A 19,826-nucleotide genomic window follows, 5' to 3' on the forward strand; every position below is an offset into this window, starting at 1 on the left:
GAAATAGATTCTTATTGTTCTCTCTAGCGCACTCATCAAACACTCATTAAATTCTTTTTAAAACATTAGTATAATCCACATACTATGATAGATAGCCAAGCTAGAATGATGAGCAAGATCAAGTCCCAGGCCCAAGGAACTCTTAGTTTATTCTGAAAAACTGAGTTGTGAGTGTGAGAATAAAGGCAGTAAGAGGGGTGAACTGCAGAGTTCTGTGCTGGGAAGAAGAAAAGTTTCACAAAAACGGAGTCAGGTAAGCTGTCTCTTAAGAAAGGAATTAAAGTTTACCAGATGGACACGAGAGGGTATGGCTTTGGGAAACACCACAGTCAAGCTCAAATTTGCTCAAGAAGCAAAATAATTTTCAGTTTTTCCTATTTACTGATTCTTACAGACCAGACCAATATATCCCAGCAACTGATCACTCATTTCCCACATTACTGCTGCAGTTGTTATTGCCGTTCAGTTGCCAAGTTACGTCTGACTCTTTGTGACCCCCTGGACTGAAGCATGCCAGGCTTCCCTGTCCTTCACCTTCTCCCAGAGTTTGTGTAAACTCATGTCTATTGAGTCTGTGATTACATCTAACCATCTCATCCTCTGTCACCCCCTTCACCTCCTGCCCTCAATCTTTCCCAGCATCAGTGTCCTCTTTGTTACAGTTACTCTGATCTAAAGAAACATGTATTCATCTCTTTCCCCCAGAGATATTGCTGTGGTTTGATCTTCACGTATTAAGACAACCCTTGGGATAATTGTCACTCCCTCCTTTACTCAGGATAGTACAAATAACTGACCAAAAAATCACTGGCTAATGAAGAATAAATGTAGAAACATTCTATCATTCCTTTTCTCTTCCACTGGCTCTGAAAAATTCTATATCTAGCCTGGAGCTATGTTTAGACAACCATAATACAACCCACACAGAAAAGTTAAAATTCCAATTGATCAAAAGGACATTTCCCTATAATGGAAAGAAAATGCAAACAGGCTAAGTACTCAACAATTTGGTTGAGTAAATTATGGTGCATCAACATGACAGAAAATTATTCAATTTCCAAAAATGATAATTAAAATGATTATACATGGTACGTGGGAAAAGAAAATGCAAAACAGTTTACACACACAATTGCATTAAAATGCATCTGCTTGTGGAATGTTACTTGGGAGTAACGTGAAAAAATTTTAGTCAGTAATTGCAGTGGAGACTACAATTCTGGCGTATTTTTGTTTTCAAATTTTTCTCTAATGATATCAATGGGTCATCTTCTAATTGTTTAAAGTTTGGTGTTTCACAGTGCCTGGGTGTGGTTGCTGAATTAAGTCTACCATCTTCTTTGTTCTTCACACTTTGTTACAATTAACATAACCCAAGACCACAAGAGCTGTTTCATGCTACTCTTCTTGAATGTGTGCCTGCTAAGTCGCTTTAGTCATGTTCTGCTCTTTGCGACCCCAAGGACCCCATGGACTCCCATTGCCTGCCATGGATGGATTCTCCAGAATACTGCAGTGGGTTGCCATGCCCTCCTCCAGGGGGTCTTCTGCAGGTGGGTTCTTTACCACTAGCACCACCTGGGAAGCCCCAGTGAACTTGGTGACAGCAACAAAATATCTCATCTTACACTCTGTGACCAAAAAAATTTTAATACAGAACATTTCCTTTAACTTCACTAAATTTTTCTTCACTAGCATAGCGCCATCTCTACTACTTCTTTTAGTTAATAAAGTTTCATTTTTCAAAAGGTACAGCTGGAGGGACCTGTTCATGCATCTTTGCCAGTGGCTGGGGCATCTCCACCCTTGGTGTTGTAAGATACTTGATCTCTGTGCTTTGAAGCCAGCTTACTAAGTCCTTTACTAAGGAGCTCCTGAAAGGCTGCCCTGGCCAAAGAACTGTGAATCCTTAGTCTCTCAGAGATGACAGTGAGGCTATGAGCTTCTGGTTGGAAACTTCCTTACAGAGTTTGTCAAACAAGTCTAGGTTATTGAGCTGGTCTCAAACTCTGTCTTTAGACTACTTCTTTTTGGCCTTGCCCCCAGATTTGTTCACTGGATCTTTGTTTTTCTTGGCTAACTTTCTGGCATCTTTCTTTTTTTTCTTCTTTCTTCTTATTGTCCTTGGGCAGCATCAGTGAAGTTCGGAGAGCAACTGCTACCACTTAGTCTCACTAAGCTGTTGGACAAAAAGCCTGTCACTTCTGTTGGCTACTGGAAAAATCATAATGTAATAATTAAGAATTATTACATTATTAGTAATAACTTAGTCTAGTGGTTGAGACTCCATACTCCCAATCCAGGGGGCCAGGGTTCAATTCCTAGTCAGGGAACCAGATCCCGCAAGCAACAACTAAAGGTCCCACATGCCACAAGGAAGATCAAAGATCCTGGGTGCCACATGTAAGACCCAGCACAACCAAATAAATTTAAAAAAAAAAAAGGTAGGGCCTGTCTTCTTCCTTCTGGTTATATTATCTTGGATGAGTTCCTTATCCTCTCTGTACTTCACTTGCTTGTCAGTACAGTAAGGTGACAATAATTGTGGTAATATTTCTAACTGAATATTGAATTCCAATTGTGATGAAAATTCATGGGGTTGTCGTAAAGATGCAATGTGATGATCCATGCCAAGTCTGGCCTATGCATTCAATCACCAGTAACTATTTATTGTTCTTACGCTTGACTCATGGTGGGGTACAACTATTCCTGACACCATTTATGCAGTTCTGGGCCACTCTCTAAACTTCTCCTGGTATAGGTCCTTCTTTTCATCTTTTATTCATATCTGTTTAAAATCTGAGTTTACTAGAGAGCTCTCTGGAAATGATACCTTCTTCTTTTCCTTGTTTTTTCACTGGATCATTTGTGATGACAATGTAAGAATTATATTATGTAAAGAATCCTGTCCTACTTGAACCATATTTTCCTCAAAGAGTTTCATGTCGCAGAATCATGCCCATCTTTTTAATGAACTTTTCCAAACGTGTATTCCTACAGGTTGAGGTTCATATGGAATGATTCTGGCCTTCATCCTCTCTGGCTATCCTTAATTGAGGTGAGGATATCCTTAACATATATAAGGATATCCTACATATCCTTAACATGTAGCTTTTTATTTTTCTAAACTAAAAAAAAAAAAAAAAAGACACAAATGGTATACAAATGAATAAAAAAATAGAAAGCAAGTCACTCCCTCTTCTCCCAGAGGCAAACATTGTTATGTATCTTGTGTATTCTCTGGAAATACTCTATGCATTTTGATGCACATTATATTTGCATATATATACATGTGTATATAACCCCAACTGGATCAGACCATACACCTTGCCCTATAAGTCGCTTTTTACTCAGAAGTATACCTTGGAGGTTGTTTCTTATTAGTACAAATAACATTTCATTTTTTCTACAGCTGTGTAATTTCCAATATATGGATAGATCCTAATTTTTCCACCAGTCCCGTATCAATGTTCATTTGGGATTTCTATTCTTATGTTATTACAAACATTCTGGAATAAATGTCTTTAATGTATTATATACATACAGTTTGAAAGTGAAAGTGGCTCAGTCATGTCCAACTCTTTGCGACCCCATGGACTGTAGTCCATGGAATTCTCAAGGCTAGAATACTGATGTGGGTAGCCTTTCCCTTCTCCAGGGTATCTTCCCAAACCAGTGGTCAAGCCCAGGCCTCCTGAATTGCAGGTGGATTCTTTACCACTGAACCACAAGGGAAGCCCAAGAATACTAGAGTGGGTAGCCTATCCCTTCTCCTACAGATTTCCCAGGAATAGAACTGGGTTTTCCGCACTGCAGGCAGGGAGACTGTGTTCAATCCCTGGGTTGGGAAGATCCCCTGGAGAAGGGAAAGGCTACCCACTCCAGTATTCTGGCCTGGAGGATTCCATGGACGGTATAGTCCATGGGGTCGCAAAGAGTCGGATATGACTGAGTGACCTTCACGTTCATAAGTTGAACACATATATACAGTTTATATAGTATATAAATAACCATACTGCATAAATAATTTTGTATTCTTCCTTTTCCATATATCTTATATTTGGAAGTTTTAGAAACTTACTTTCAGTTCTCCTGTTATATATTAAAAAAATGAATATCATCCTTCATAATTCAGATGTCGTAAGAAATGTCATTCTGATTCATTGTAATTCTAACCTTTGAGGATATAGGATATATTAGAGTTGTCTAAACAAAGCTTCCAGCAGATTATAGAATTCTGCAGAGCCAATGAGATGAGAAAAAAAATGATATAAATATTTCTTCTCCTTAGCAAACTATTTCTGTCAGTGACAAGTAAGTCCCATATTTAGAGTTGTCAAACAAAGAAACTTAAGGTCACCATCTCCATTATAGCAAATCTGTGAATAATATTTGTTAAAGTCCTGGAAGTATAAAAGCTGATTCAAAGAATACACACATTAATTGAAAAGTATAGTCAAACTGTGCCCCAAACAGGTTTTACAAAGTACTTGACTTCCTCAAGTTTCTCATTACCTTGTTCATTGCCAGCAAATTTTATCTTATGGTCAAAATTTGACCATCCATACAGTTTTCTTTTTGTATCCTTAACACTCTGAGAGCTAAATCAAGAATTGTTCTCTGTACTGTTTTTAGCCAAAAAAGTCTTTGAGAAAAATGCAGTTCCATCAGAATCCTTTTTTACTGACATTCTGAATTGACTGTCAGATCCTGGATGGCCACCAGTGAACAACAGGAAGACCTGGGAATCTAAAGGTGGCCCTGCCATGCAGTATCGTCAGCTCATTTTTCTTATGATGAACCAGCTTTATTTAACCATTCGGATCTGATTTGTATACTGTCTCTAGGTTGGAATGTAGTTAATAAAAATGAAGAGTGAATTTTCAGATTTGTTACTAGCTTTAGCTACTCTTTAATGCCTTAAGACGATAAAGGTTCTAGGGCAGAAAACCAAAGGCTTTTGGCTCTTTCCAGACTATAGATCTTAAGTTCTGTAGCACTTCAGAGACGATGGCTGCTGCCCACAGAACTTACCACAAATCAGAGAGGCGTTTCTCAGTGTGAAGAGTCTCGCTTCTTCTTAAGCGTACAGTACATCACAGCACTGAATCATCCCACACACAGAATCCAGTGTGAGACACTATACAGTTCATTCATCAACTCAACAAAAAGTAAGTATCCACTCCGCCAGACTCTGTTCCAGGTCCTGAGATAAGGATATGAAGAAAACAAAAATTACTACTTTCCTGGAGCTCACATTCTAGTGAGGTAGAGTAAGTCAATAAACAGAATATGTAAAATATAAAATATATTGGACAGTAAGAAGCGCTGCAAAAAAATAAATTATACTTTAAAATTAATATAGGAAATCCAAACAAGGTTGGTAGATGGTTTCAATGTCAGTATCTTGGTTATGATGTTGTATAGTTATCTTTGGGGGAAATGAGGCAAAAGGTACATGGGGTCTCTGTTTTATTTCGTACCATTGTATGTGAGTCTACAATTATCTCAGTAAAAATTTCCATTAAAATTTTTAACTGGAAGGTCCACTATTGAAGAGTGATCAGATTAGGGTTTACTGAACAGATAACAGAGAGATAAGACCTGAAATTGGTGAAAGAGCAAGACATGGAGTAAGATTGCTCCAGTTAGAGTGACCACAGGAACCAGACAAAGCTGACCCGTAGGGTTCCAGAAGTTGCTGTCAACAAGAGTGGCTAGAAACAATAAACGGAAAGAGTAAACTAAGGGGAGAGGCCACCTTATAGAATCTGGCTTTTACTCTAAATGAGGGGAAAAGCAACCAGATGGCTCTGGGCAGAGGAGCAGCATATCTGGTTTTACTAGTGTTATTCTGGTCTCTGTGCTAATATTAGACAGTAGAAACCAAAGAATGAAATACAGAATCAAAACATGCATAGCATTCTTTCAAATCACTCAGATGCCAAGGTAAAACACCTCTGCCTATGCATTCCGAATTCACTAACTCAGGGAGTTTTCTCAGATTCACAAGAAATAGTTTCACAGTTTTCCCAACCCATCAGGCGACAAAATAATTCAATCTGACTTCTGTGCATGAACTCCTCCCATGAAGCTTTGCTTAAATTTTTTTATTCCATCAGTATTTAGATTCCATAAAAGGAGAGTAGCTCCAAGAAGTTACCATGGGAAAATGTTCCTCTGAAAAACCAGTATGTTTCTTCTATTTCCCAAATCCCACTTTTATTAAATTTTTTTTTGCTTTTCATGTTTTAGTAATATCTCCTGAATTTGACAACTGGAGAATCAGTAAGCATCTGATGGTATAGTTAAAAATAAAGTAATGAAGAGAAAACAGGGGCTTCCCTGGTGTCAGTGGTAAAGAATCTGCCTGCCAAGGCAGGAGATATGGGTTCAGTCCTTGGTCTAGGAAGATTCCACATGCTGCAGAGCAGCTGAGCCCATGCACCCCAACTACTGAGCCTGTGCTCTAGAGCACACGCACACAGGTACCGGGCCCATGTGCCCTAGAGTCCATGCTCCGAAACAAAAAGAGCCACTTCAGTGAGAAGCCTATGCATCGCAACTGGAGTAGCGCCCCCTCGCTACAACTGGGGAAAAGCACATGCAGCAGTGAAGACCCAGCATGGCCAAAGATAAATAGATAAATACATAAATAAGATTATCTTCAAAAAATAAAGAGAAAAAATAGCCTTTTCCTTTGAGAACGATAACTTAAACGTTAAAAAGGAAGTGGTAATGGATAATTTAGATAAAGATTCTGCAAGAGGTTGGTTTTTTACAATAGTTGTTCTTCGAGACTGGTAGCATCTTGAAATTATTGAAAACAAGGAATGTAAAGGGTGGTTTATACAAGATTGTAGCAACTAGAAGTTTCTCCCAATCCGTACTCCTATAAACCCAAGATACAATGATGATTCATGTCCATGATGGTTGCTACGAGGAGCTGTAATCCTGAAACATCTTCTGAGTCACCTAACAAAAACTGTTCAATATGATATTTTGAATATGTTATTAACTTTGAAGACTTTTGGTTTTCAAATTGTGTCTGGCATGCTTGATGATAAGCTATTAACCAGAATATTTTATTACTCAGAACTAACCATTATTTCCCATCTGTGTGGGTTTACAGCATAAAATATCAAAAGTAGAATGTCTAGACTCAAAATGTAAAACCTAGTCATTAACTATTTGTAATAAAAACTCCTTAAGACTGATCATTCTAGAGGCAAATCACTGAATTTCTGAACTGTGTTTAGTCACCAAGTCATGTCTGACTTTTGTGATCCCCGTGGACTGTATGTAGCCCACCAGGTTCCTCTGTCCATGGGATTTTCCAAGCAAGAATATTGGAGTGGGTTGCCATTTCCTTTTCCAGCTTTAGAGATTATCTAATCTAATTCAACAATACACATATTACACATGAGAAAATCAATATCAAACAAGGTTAATATATGTATAATAATTAGTGGTACCTGCGCAAATAGAGCCATTTTGTCAAGCTGAGGAAAAAGATGGTAGAATTCAAAGCAACTAAATCTAAAATCTTCAGGGTAGGATCTCAGAGAAAAGGGGCTTGAATAGAGAAGGAGCTCAGAAACTTAAACAGGATCCCTTAAGTTGGGGCCAAATAATGAGCTCTTGCACAGGGTGAAACCTGACAAGGCTGGGCTGAGAGGAAAAACCAACAAAAGAATAGCTTCTGGGAAAAGAACAATCACAAAGAGCTGAACAAATGCGGGAGCTGAGGAAGTCTCTCCATACGATCAGCCAGAGAGCTGTGCTCCGAAGAAGGAATTAGTGCCTTGTAAGAAGAGGAAGAGACAGCCTAGTGTCTTCTCTCTGCTGTGTGAGGGTACAGCGAGAAGGTGGCCATCTGCAAACCAGAGAGAGTCCTCAGCAACAACCAGATTTGCTGGCATCTTGCTACTGGACTCCCCTGTCTCTAGAACCGAAAATAAATGTCTGTTGTTTAAGTCACCCAGTCCACAGCATTTTGTTACAGCAGCCCAAGCTGACTGAGACACCTCTTTGTCCACTTTCCCACCTTCTCTACAGCTTTATCCTCCTTGACTTCCTCTTTAAATGCAGAGCTCCCAGAGGGAGGCTCACGAGGGAGGGGATATATGCGTATTTTATAAAGATATGTAAATAAAAAGAAAAATAGAAGAAAAATGTAGATGGCCTCTCTCCTACCCCCATACTCACCAGCCCTTTCCATCCAACTCAGGGCTTTTATACACATTGTTCTCTTCTAAGAAAGTTCCCTCCTCTTTCTCACCAGCCTAAATATATATATTTTCTCTCATATCTTAGTTTAATTATCACTTCTTCAGGGATTCCCTTTGCCGACTTATCTGACTAGGTCAAATCCCCTATTATATGCTTTCCTGATACACATTATTCTCATGAATACTAAACACTGTAGCAATTTATGTCCTTAATTTTTAAATTTAGTATTTGTCTTTTATACTAGACTGTGAGCTCCTGAAGGACACATTGAAAGCCCTGAGTAAATATTTATAAAATGAATGAAAGAATGAATGCTTTCACAAAATGATGATTTAATAAATTGTTTGCAACAAATTTCCCTAATGGTCAATAAGTATTTGTTGAAAGAATTTATGAATCTCCATATTCCTCACTGTTTTGCTATAAAATAGGTGCCTGCCCTGCTTACCACATAAGGGTTATAAACATATAATAAATAATTTAAGTATTTGAGATTAAAATTTTAATGGTATCTGTATTACTTTGGGTAGGCTAAATAAACTGCTGAATCAAATAGATGCAAATATGTAGTGGCTTAAATATAACAGAAGTTTACTTCTTGTTTATATAACAGTTCAGAACAGGTGTTCAGGTCAGCAGGCAGCTTTTCTACATGCACTGACTCAGGAACCAAAGTTCCTTCCATCCTGTGGCTTCTCTGTGGCCTTGTTATATCTGCATCCAGCCAGTCGAACAGAGAATGGAGAAGAATTCTTATTCTTCGAAAGTCTTCATCCAGAAGTGGCAAACATCATGTCTATTCATCAGGTAACTGACTATAACGCCGTTACTATGGAAAGAACTGACTCTGCAGGCAGGTGGCAGTGGTCTCTGCCACCACCACCTCAATTCAAGATCTCTTATTGTTTTAGCTTTGCTGTGCTTTTTGAACAGGTGGCAAATACAAGTATTAACAGCATTCTGGATTAAAATCAGATCAAATGGCGATGAAAACTTTCTCTTATTTCCTATCGGCAATAGCACCCCAAGCTTGTTCCATGATAATTTTGTTGTGGAAAGTCTTTTCTCACTCTGTGCTCTTCAAAGTAAGAAAAGAAAAAGGAAACATTGAGAGAAACATACCTAAAACACTCCTTATTCACAGATAATTCACATGATCTCTTCCAGTGACTGTTTAAGTGTTATTAGGACTAAAAGCTGATTGACTCTTTCAATCTAATCAGTTCTTCATTATTTATAGGCTGGATTATCACCCGTTTGCCCCTCCAGATTTATTCTCCACCCTTTTCTGTGCCTCAGAAGGCTGAATGTACGGACTAAATCAAATGCCTCCCTTACCTTCTGGCATCTCTTGGGGTTTAGCCAAAGAAAATCACCAACAGGGGATCAAAGAAAGAAGTGTCACCACAGACGGGCCGCAGCTCCTATTAGGAAGTCCTCCCCAAGAATTCTCCCTCTGCAAGGACTAATAAGGGCTTCCTGTCCTGCCCATTTAGAACTAGAGGAAGTGTCTCCTTGTTGGCCAACCCCAGCATATTTCAATATCTCTCCTGATTTCTCCAGATCCTACCCATGCTTGGTAAATCATTTCTTCATTAAAATCTCCTCCAATCACTCATCTGTTTTCTGCTCAGACCATGATTTCTCAAAGTGGTCCCACAGAATCCTAACTCTGAGGTTAAAATATACATTAGGAGTGCTCTGTGACAACCCAGAGGGGTGGGATGGGGTGGGTGGGAGGTTTAAGAGGGAGGGGACATGTGTACACCTATGGCTGATTCATGCTGATGTATGGCAGAAACCAACATTGTAAAGCAATTATCCTCTAATTAAAATATTTTTTATTTATTTATTTTTTAATTGAAGGATAATTGCTTTACAGAATTTTGTTGTTTTCTGTCAAACCTCAACATGAATCAGCCATAGGTATACATATATCCCCTCCCTTTTGAACCTCCCTCTTATCTCCCTCCCCATCTCATCCCTCTAGATTGATACAGAGACACTGTTTGAGCTTCCTGAGCCACACAGCAAATTCCCATTGGCTATTTTACACATGGTAATGTAAGTTTCCATATCCTCCAATTAAAATGTTTTAAAATATACACTTTAGGTAAAATAAATTTTTAATGCACCTAGCAAAAAGCTTCGTAAACAGTAGATGAAACAAAAAAATAGGCTATTTACATATTAAGTGCTGCATTTCTTAGAACTTTTTGATCATGGAATTTCTCCATGATCCTTTTTGATCATGGAACTTATTTTGAGAGCATCTGAGGAAATCGGTATTCTAAAGAATGCATCTAGGAAATTCTGATTTATGCCAATAGAAATGAGAGAAGAAAGACACATATACAATTACTATACAATGACTAAGAATGCTCAAGTTGTCCACATTCTGGCTTTAACATATAGACACTCACTCACCTGATGGCATGCTGCGTCTGTGCATGTGTACACACAGAGACACACCTATACCCTCTGCACCTGGGCTGAGTCCACTGCTAAGAGGCCAGGAGTCACCTCTCAGACTTCTGAGTCAGGTGTAGGTCCTTGGAAAGAACCTACCAAGGAAGTCTGTCCTCAGAGATACGTGTTCTTGAGCCACTATGGCTTATAAGAGACCCAATAGATTAGGGAACAACAGATTGGAGAGAAATTTTATCACAGAGAAAGGGCATGGAATTTACAGAATTGGTGGAATCATTTCATTTAATGAACTGTACCTGTGACACTTTTATACAGAAATTACTAATTTGCCAATTGAGGATTTCAGAAACACTCACCTTGGAAAAACCCCGAAAGATGAGCTTTCTCAACTTCAAGACTATACTTGAGTCATCCCAGATCGTCGGTAGTTTTTAAAGAATTTAACCTCCAAGAAGATAGTGTTGCCCTTTCCCTTCTTTGTTCTGATTCCATCCTGATAGTGCCTACCACCTTGCATCATAATTGTTAGCTTAACGCTGTCTCAGAAAGCGGTGTGGGCTCTCAGAGGAAAGGAAATGAACCCTGCAGTTTTTAATGCCTTCACATTTGACACAGTTTGTGCTTAATAGACATTTTCGAGCAAGTGGAAAAATATTGGCTGAATGAATGTTTCCTTGGTAACCTATTTCACCATCAACCCTGTCATAAACTTTCCCTTTTTAAGATTTTTTTTTAATGTGGACCATTTTAAAAGCCTTTATTAAAGTTGTTTCAATATTGTTTCAGCTTTATGTTTTGGTTTTTTGGGCTGAAAGGCATGTGGGATCTTAGCTCCCCAACCAGGGATCAAACTCTCACCCCCTGCATTGGAAGGTCAAGTCTTAATCACTGGACCACCAGGGAGATCCCTAAAGTTTTTCTTAATACCAACTCAAATGCCATCTTGTGATTAGAAGAATTCCTAAAAGATACGAAAAGCTAAACACTCTGGACAGAAGTGCAATAAAAAAATAACAATAAGATTTTTTTTTTGCTTTTGTTCATCGTATTTCTTTTTAATTTTCACAGAAGAAAACTATACAACTATTCTTGCCAATGTATTTCAATCCCACAAACTGTAGAGTTTAAAAAAATTCCTCCTCCTAGATACAGGGCTAAGCAAGCCAAGTAAATGAGTGAAGCAAGGTATTTTGGTGTGAGACCTAAAATGAAGGCCCAGCAATATGTGCTGCCTAAATATCTGGGGAAATCAAGAGGGCCTCAAACAGCCTAACTGAAAGTTCTCTTTCCCACTCTGCCCCATGGATAAGGTCTCCTAGACAAGCAACCGTTCTTATGAAGGCCACCTGGTCCAGGTCCTTCTCATCCCTAAGCAGCAAGTTTCAGTTTCCTATCTGCCTACAGAGTTATTCAAACTAGCCAATCACACCTTCCTGTAGGAACCAGAAGTTGCCTCACCCTTTAGATATTTAAATGTCTGCTTGTTCACTCTCTTTCTGAATGTATCCCTATGTTGCCTTCCATGGCAGGAGGGCTGATCGTATATGTGATTCATAAATTGTTGTCATCTCAAGTATCCAGACAGAAATGGTATGGATCTAACAGAAGCAGAAGAGATTAAGAAGAAGTGTCAAGAATACACAGAAGAACTATACAAAAAAAAACACAAAAACACAACATAATGGCCTGGATAACCACAATGGTGTGGTCACACACCTGGAGCATGACACACCTAGACTTCACACACACACCTTGGAGTGTGAAGTCAAGTGGTTCTTAGGAAGCATTACTATGAACAAAGCTAGTGGAGGTGATGGAATTGCAGCTGAGCTATTTTAAATCCTAAAAGATGATGCTATGAAAGTGCTTCACTCAATACGCCAGAAATTTGAAAACTCAGCAGTGGCCACAGGACCAGAAAAGATCTGTTTTCATTACAATTCCAAAGAAGGGCAATGCCAAAGAATGTTCAAACTACCATACAACTGAGCTCATTTCACATGCCAGCAAGATAATGCTCAAAATCCTTCAAGCTAGGTTTCAGCAGTACATGAACTGAGAACTTCCAGAAGTATAAGTTGCACTTAGAAACATTCACTGGATCACAGAGAAAGCAAGGGACTTATAGAAAAACATCTACTTCTACTTCATGGACTATGCTAAAGGCTTAGACTGTGTGGATCACAACAAACTGGAAAATTCTTCAAGAAATGGGAATACCAGACTACCTTATCTGCCTCCTGAGAAACCTGTATGTGGGTCAAGAAGCAACAGTTAGAACCAGACATGGAACAACAGACTGGTTCAAAATTGGGAAAGGAGTACAACAAGGCTGTATGTTGTCACCCTGCTTATTTAGCTTATTTGCAGAGTACATCATGCAAAATACCGGAGTGGATGAATCACAAGGCAGAATTAAATTGCCAGGAGAGATATCAAAACCTCAGGTAAGCAGATGATATCACTCTAAAGGCAGAAAATGAAGCGGAATTAAAGAACCTCTTGATGAGCATGAAAGATGAGAAAAAAAGTTGGCTTAAAACTCAGCATTCAAAAACTAAGGTCATAGCATCCAGTCCCATCACTACATGGCAAATAGATGGAGAAAGAGTGGAAACAGTGACAGATTTTATTTTGTTGGGGTCCAAAATCACTGCGGACAGTGACTGCAGCTATGCAATTAAAGACACTTGCTCCTTGGAAGAAATGCTATGACAAACTTAGCATATTAAAAAGCAGAGACATCAGTTTGCCGACAAAGCTCCACATAGTTAAAGCTATGGTTTTTCCAGTAGTCAAGTACAGATGTGAAAGTTTCACCATAAAGTAGCCTAAGCATTGAAGAATTGATGCTTTTGAATTGTGATGCTGGAGAAGACCCTTGAGAGTCTCCTGGACTGCAAGAAGATCAAACCAGTCAATCCTAAAGGAAATCAGTCCTGAATATTCACTGGAAGGATTGATGCTAAAAAGTGAAAGTGAAGTCACTCAGTTGTGTCCAACTCTTTGCGACCTCATGGACTGTATGTAGCTTAAGCTCCTCTGTCCATGGGATTTTCCAGGCAAGAGTACTGGAGTGGGTTGCCATTCCCTTCTCCAGAGGATCTTCCCAACCCAGGGACTGAATCCAGGTCTCCCGCATTATAAGCAGATGCTTTACCATCTGAGCCACCAGGAAAACCAATATTTCTGCTGAAGATTCAATATTTTGGGCACCTGATATGAAGAGCCAACTCATCTTGATGCTGGGAAAGATTGAAGGCAAAAGGAGAAGGGGGCAGCAGAGGATGAGATGGTTAGATAGCATCACAGACTCAATGGACATGAGTTTGAGCAACTCTGGGAGATAGTGAAGGACAGGGAAGCTTGGCGTGCTACAATCCATGAGGCTGCAAAGAGTCAGACGTGACTTAGCAATTGAACAGCAACATCTGTCCACTGTCAAGTGTCATGTGTTCATCCACCATCACGACCCTAGGAGGGGGAATCCTTTCCTCCCCAGGGTGGTGAAATTTGTTGTTGTTTAGTCATTTAGTCTTGTCTGACTCTTGTGACCCCGTGGACTGTAGTCTGCCTGCCTCCTCTCTCCACAGGATTTTCCAGGCAAGAATACTGGAGTGGGTCGCCATTTCCTTCTCCGGAGGATCTTCCTTACCCAGGGATCAAACCCTGCATCTCCTCAGATCTTCTGCATTGCAAGTGGATTCTTTACCATGGAGCCACCAAGGCTCTCGGAGGCCATTAAAACAGGCCATGGACCTCGTATAGGAAAAACAGCTGCCAGAGGAAGGCGTGTAACAATCCCCCTACTGCCTTAGAGCTCGGGCGTGCAGTGTGTGGAGGAAAGGATGGGACAAGTCCCAATTTAAACAGGCAGCTGCTAGTCAGGAAACTCTGGGAGATAGTGATGCATGGAGAAGCCTGGAGTGCTATAGCCCATGCGGCCGCAGAAAGTCAGACACAACTTAGCAATTGAACAACAACAGCAACAATAAGTCAGCACTAGTCCACTGCTTATAGGCAGGAATGAAGACCCCAAACTGCCAAATTTGCAAGTTTTCAAGAGACACAGGGAATACAGATTTGTATGTCCACATCTCCCACTTTTTAAAGGTCTTTCTTTCACTCAAACAAAACCTACATGAAGGGGTTTTGGGGTTTTGTGGAGTCCCAGCTTGCTGACTTTATTTTGGGGGGGCTCCAAATCACTGCAGATGGTGACTGCAGCCATGAAATTAAAAGACGCTTACTCCTTGGAAGGAAAGTTATGACCAACTTAGACAGCATATTCAAAAGCAATGACATTACTTTGTCAACAAAGGTCCATCTAGTCAAGGCTATGGTTTTTCCAGTGGTCATGTATTGATGTGAGAGTTGGACTGTGAAGAAGGCTGAGCACCAAAGAATTGATGCTTTTGAACTATGGTGTTGGAGAAGACTCTTGAGAGTCCCTTGGACTGCAAGGAGACCCAACCAGTCCATCCTAAAGCAGATCAGTCCTAAATGTTCATTGGAAAGATTGATGTTGAAGCTGAAACTCCAATCCTTTGGCCACCTGATGTGAAGAGCTGACTCATTGGAAAAGACCCTGATGCTGAGAACGATTGAGGGCAGGAGGTGAAGGGGATGACAGAGGATGAGATGGTTGGATGGCATCACCGACTCAATGGACATGAGTTTGGGTAAACTCCGGGAGTTGGTGATGGACAGGGAGGCCTGGCATGCTACAGTTCATGGGGTCACAAAGAGTTGGACATGACTGAGTGACTGAACTTGTAACTTCTGTCCTAGAATTTAACTCCAGTCCCTAGTACACTACTCTGATCCCAACACTTACATAACATTCTGCCATTGTGCCCTTTAATACCATGTACTTATCCTTCTAACACATCCCACTAACATTACTGATTCAAGATAGGTTTACCCTACCTTAAAATTCAAAATTTTAGCCATATTTGTCTGTTGTAAGTCCCCATTACATATTAGAGCATTTTGTCTTTCCTCCAAGTAGCAATTAACTGCACTGAATTTTATCTGGCCATATGCCCTATTTCAAACTCTTTCAATTACTAGATCCATGTTAGAGTCTAATAATATCTTCCAGGTACTTTCCAACTGACTCAGCTTATGTTGTTCTCCCCATTATACCATTCCAAACATTAAGAAAAAGATTAAGGACCATAACTTCAAAATAAGACCTCTAAAACACTTGTTATGTTCCTCCCAGACTGACATAACACAAATGATAACTTTCTTAATTATTTCCAGGAAATGTAATAGAGCATTCCCCCGCCCCCAGGATATCACTTTTCAAAGACTAGTAAATAGTAGTTTCAGAAGAATAAATAGAGTTTTACTATGAGGAAAACAAACAGTACTCTTTAACCATGCTACAACATTTTAATGTGCTTGATGAATTTAAACATATATTTAGAAGAAACAGTTTTGAAGCACAGTAATTCATTTATTCACTCTACAAAATTTTTTTGAGCATCTACTATGTTCCAGTCACTATTTGAGACACTAGGAACATATCAGTGAACAAAATGGAATAAAATTTCTATGTCCAGTGAGTTCACATTTCATAATATTAGGTAGAATATAAAATCAAATAGACTTGTTAATTATAGCTAGGTAAAAATATGTAAGCCAATGGACAGAATCAGAAGAGAATGTACAAAAATAAAGTAGTAAGTAGATATGTTAGAGAAAGTACGGATTATTTTTTTCTCTATTTAAAATAAAACCCATGAATCCATAATAAAACAAAACAGTGATAAAAATAAGCAACTCACTGGTCATTTATGAAGGCTGCTAGTGTGCCAACTCATTCTGTAAATTGATAAATAAATAGACTGATCATTGTGTTAGTCTGTTATGGCTGCTTTCTAACAAAATATTTTGTTAGAAACACTGCTTTTATTTCTAACAAAATACCACAGACTAGGTAGCTTATAAACAACAGACATTTATTTTTTTTATAATTTTGGAGGCTGCTATACCAACAAGGAGTATAAATAAAACCAAATGTGATACATGTCTTCAACATCACAGTGAAATAGAGAATGCCATAAATTTCGAATCGCCTAAAAGTAAAGAGATAAACTTAAATTCCCCCATAGCTCCCACCAACAATGCAAGTCTATGAATGTAGAGAGCAGAGACGCAGGAGCCTTAAGACAATCTGTAAAAGAGAGGAGAAGACAGCAGAGGATTCAAACAAAACACAAACAGCATTACCCCCAGAAAGAAAAAGTCCAGGGTGAGTACCAGAACACTGAACACAAGTCCAAGAATTTAGTTGTACCTGGCACCTGATAGAAGAAAGGGCCTTAAAAGTAAAAAGAACCAGAAGCGAGAGAAGAGGAAATGTTAATTTTGGAAGAGAAAGAGATAAATAAAGAAGAGGTGGGGACACTTGGAAGGAGATAGCAAAGGGCAATAGGAAATAAAAAGTGAAAATAAATAAGCATTCTTCAGAAATAAAACATGCCAACCTGTCTTCCACCCAGTACCAAGAAAAAAAAAAGTGAGCATAACTAGTATTTAATACTGTAATTCAATAAAACTTCCTGGAAATAAGAGAAAACTTAAACCTACTGAAAGAGCCCTTCATTTGCCTGAGACTATTGACCTATAACATCAAAATTTAAAGGCTAAAAATATTCCTCAAAGTTTCAAGGCCAAAAGAACATCAAATTACTTACAGGAATAAGAAACTTTAGATGGGGATAAAGTTTCATAAGGGCAACATATAAAGCAAAGGGCCAGCATTTTCAAGAAACTCAAGGAAAGAAATCATAAGCCAATAATTGTATAGCATAATGTCTTTCAAGCAACAAATACATTTTTAAAAATGGTTATGAATGTATAGGAACTCAAGAAATAGAATACTCAAAAGACCTCTCGAAAGAGTCTATTAAGCAGGAACTGGGAGACTACAGTCCATGGGTCTACTCTAGCCTGTGACCTATTTTTGTATGGCCTGTGAATGAAGAATGCTTTATATTTTAAAGGACTGTAGAAGATGGAGGAGGAGGAGGAGAAGAAGGGGGATAAGAAAGAGGAGAAAGAAGGGGAAGGAGGAAGAATAGGAAGAGGAGAAGAGGGAGGGAGAGAAAGCAGGCAAATTGCAGCAGTAAAGAGTGCCTGTGATAGAAAAATATTGAATCACTATGCCACATACCTGAAACTAATATAATAAACCAACTATACTTCAGTTTTTAAAAAGAATGTAAAGCCTAAAATATACATTCTCTGGTCCTTTTACAGAAAGGACCAATAGACTGTTGACCCCTTTCCCAGAGGATAACTTTATCACAGCAAGAAAGGAATGGCTAAACAGCAGTAAACAGACATGGTGAGCAGTTCTTGTATCTAATGGTAGAACTAAAGAATAAAACAAAGGTAGGGACAGGGCTGTGAGAATAGTATGTGAACGTTATACGTTCTGACAAAGCAGAAAGAGTGCAACTTCCAAAAAAAGGGAAGTAGAAGAGAGAGAGGTGGAAACAGTAGAAAAAGGTCAATGAGTATTAAAATGGTAATAGGCAGGAGTCAGGGGCATCATTTAAAACTGACAGACCAGCTAGTAGAAAGTAAGAAAAGGGGGATTAAGAGCACTCTTCCAGGGATAAATACAAAGATAACCACAAGGATAACAATATAAATCTTGCTAAATATCAAATGTAAAAATTTTAAAGCAAAGAAGACACATTACATAGACTGACATGATGAATATAACCGCATCCGGTAATTGTAACACTGGGCTTCCCAGGTGGCTCAGTGGTAAAGAATCTATCTGCCTGCCAAAGAGGAGACGCTGGTTTGATCCCTGGGTCGGGAAGATCCAGCAGAGAAGGAAATGGCAACCCACTACATTATTCTTGCCTGGGAAATCCCATGGACAGAGGCACCTGGGGGGCTACTGTTCATTGGGTTGAAGAGAGTCAAACATAACTTAGCAGCAAAGAGCAGTTGTAACATTAAATAATATAACAAAGTTGAGATAAAACATATATATCATAAGATATAGATATAAATTATAATATATCAGAGGTATATTACAATATTAATAAAACATATCAATAAACTTTAATGGGCTTAGCTTGTCCATTAAAAGAAAAAGAATTTTAACTTGGCTCATAAATTGAAACGCAACTCTATGCCGTATAAATTGTTGTCATTCAGCTGCTAAATTGTTGTCCGACTCTTTGTTGGCTATATAAAAGAGACACTCCTAAAACACCATTCAAAGAATCTTTGAACATTCTTTGGCATTGCCCTTTATGAGTCCATATTAATAATAAATAAATACACACCTACGTAGGAAACAAAGAAGGCGGTGGGTTTTCCCTGGAAAAGAGGGATGACTGATAAATGAGGGGCAGGGCCAGCTCCACAGGGCCCCATGCTTAGAAAGGCTCCAAGCTTGGTTTCATGCTCTGCTACTGCCACCTTGAATTTCTTAATACTTCTGTCTTTGAACTTGTATTTTTTAAGTGAAGTCCTATGGGATAGAGGATCATGCGAGCAAGCGGAGGAGATGTACTCAGTATGTGTGTCTGGCCCTCCTTGCCAGCCCACTGGCTTCTAACGCCCCTCGTGTCCCATGAGCACAGAATTCCAGAGGACGCCACCTGTGGGAGGTCGGCGAGCCTCAGACCGAGGACGGGGTAAGCGTGGTTGGCCCACGACTCAGTAGGGGCACTGACCGTCCTAAAAGGCCGTGCTTTCTGTTTGAGCTGGAACTTACTTCAAGCACAGAAAGAAGGAAATGGCATTGAAAGAAACAAGAAGGACCTAGGAAATCTATCATATCCTTTTTTTTTGTGTTACTTCCTTGTGTTTGCCAACCACTCAAACTGAAAGTGGTGACAGAGAAGGAAGGAAAAATAGGGCAACCCATGCTGCTTTTGCTTTCAGTCCCACTCATCAGTAAGCCGAAAGTTGTGTTGGTAAAATGCAAGCATACTGAGAAGCAAAATAAAAATAGCTGCATTCATTGTGTGCAGTGTTTCCAATATTCCGTGAGAATGAAACAAATATGCATAGAAAAGCCATAAATACAGATTGTGTAATATCATATGATTCCACATATGTTCTTACATTTGTATTTTTAAACTGACATTGCACATTGTATACAGGAAATTTTATTTTTAAAATTT

The 19,826-nt window shown here is 39.1% G+C and overlaps 1 pseudogene; it reads right to left on the reverse strand.

The window, feature by feature from the left end:
* Nucleotides 1-1,766: 1,766 nt before the first annotated feature.
* Nucleotides 1,767-19,826, reverse strand: part of LOC138423401 (small ribosomal subunit protein eS25-like) — a 51,467-nt pseudogene continuing 33,407 nt past the window's right edge.

The sequence above is a fragment of the Ovis canadensis genome, chromosome 18, assembly GCF_042477335.2.
Source record: "Ovis canadensis isolate MfBH-ARS-UI-01 breed Bighorn chromosome 18, ARS-UI_OviCan_v2, whole genome shotgun sequence".
Classification (NCBI taxonomy): domain Eukaryota; kingdom Metazoa; phylum Chordata; class Mammalia; order Artiodactyla; family Bovidae; genus Ovis; species Ovis canadensis.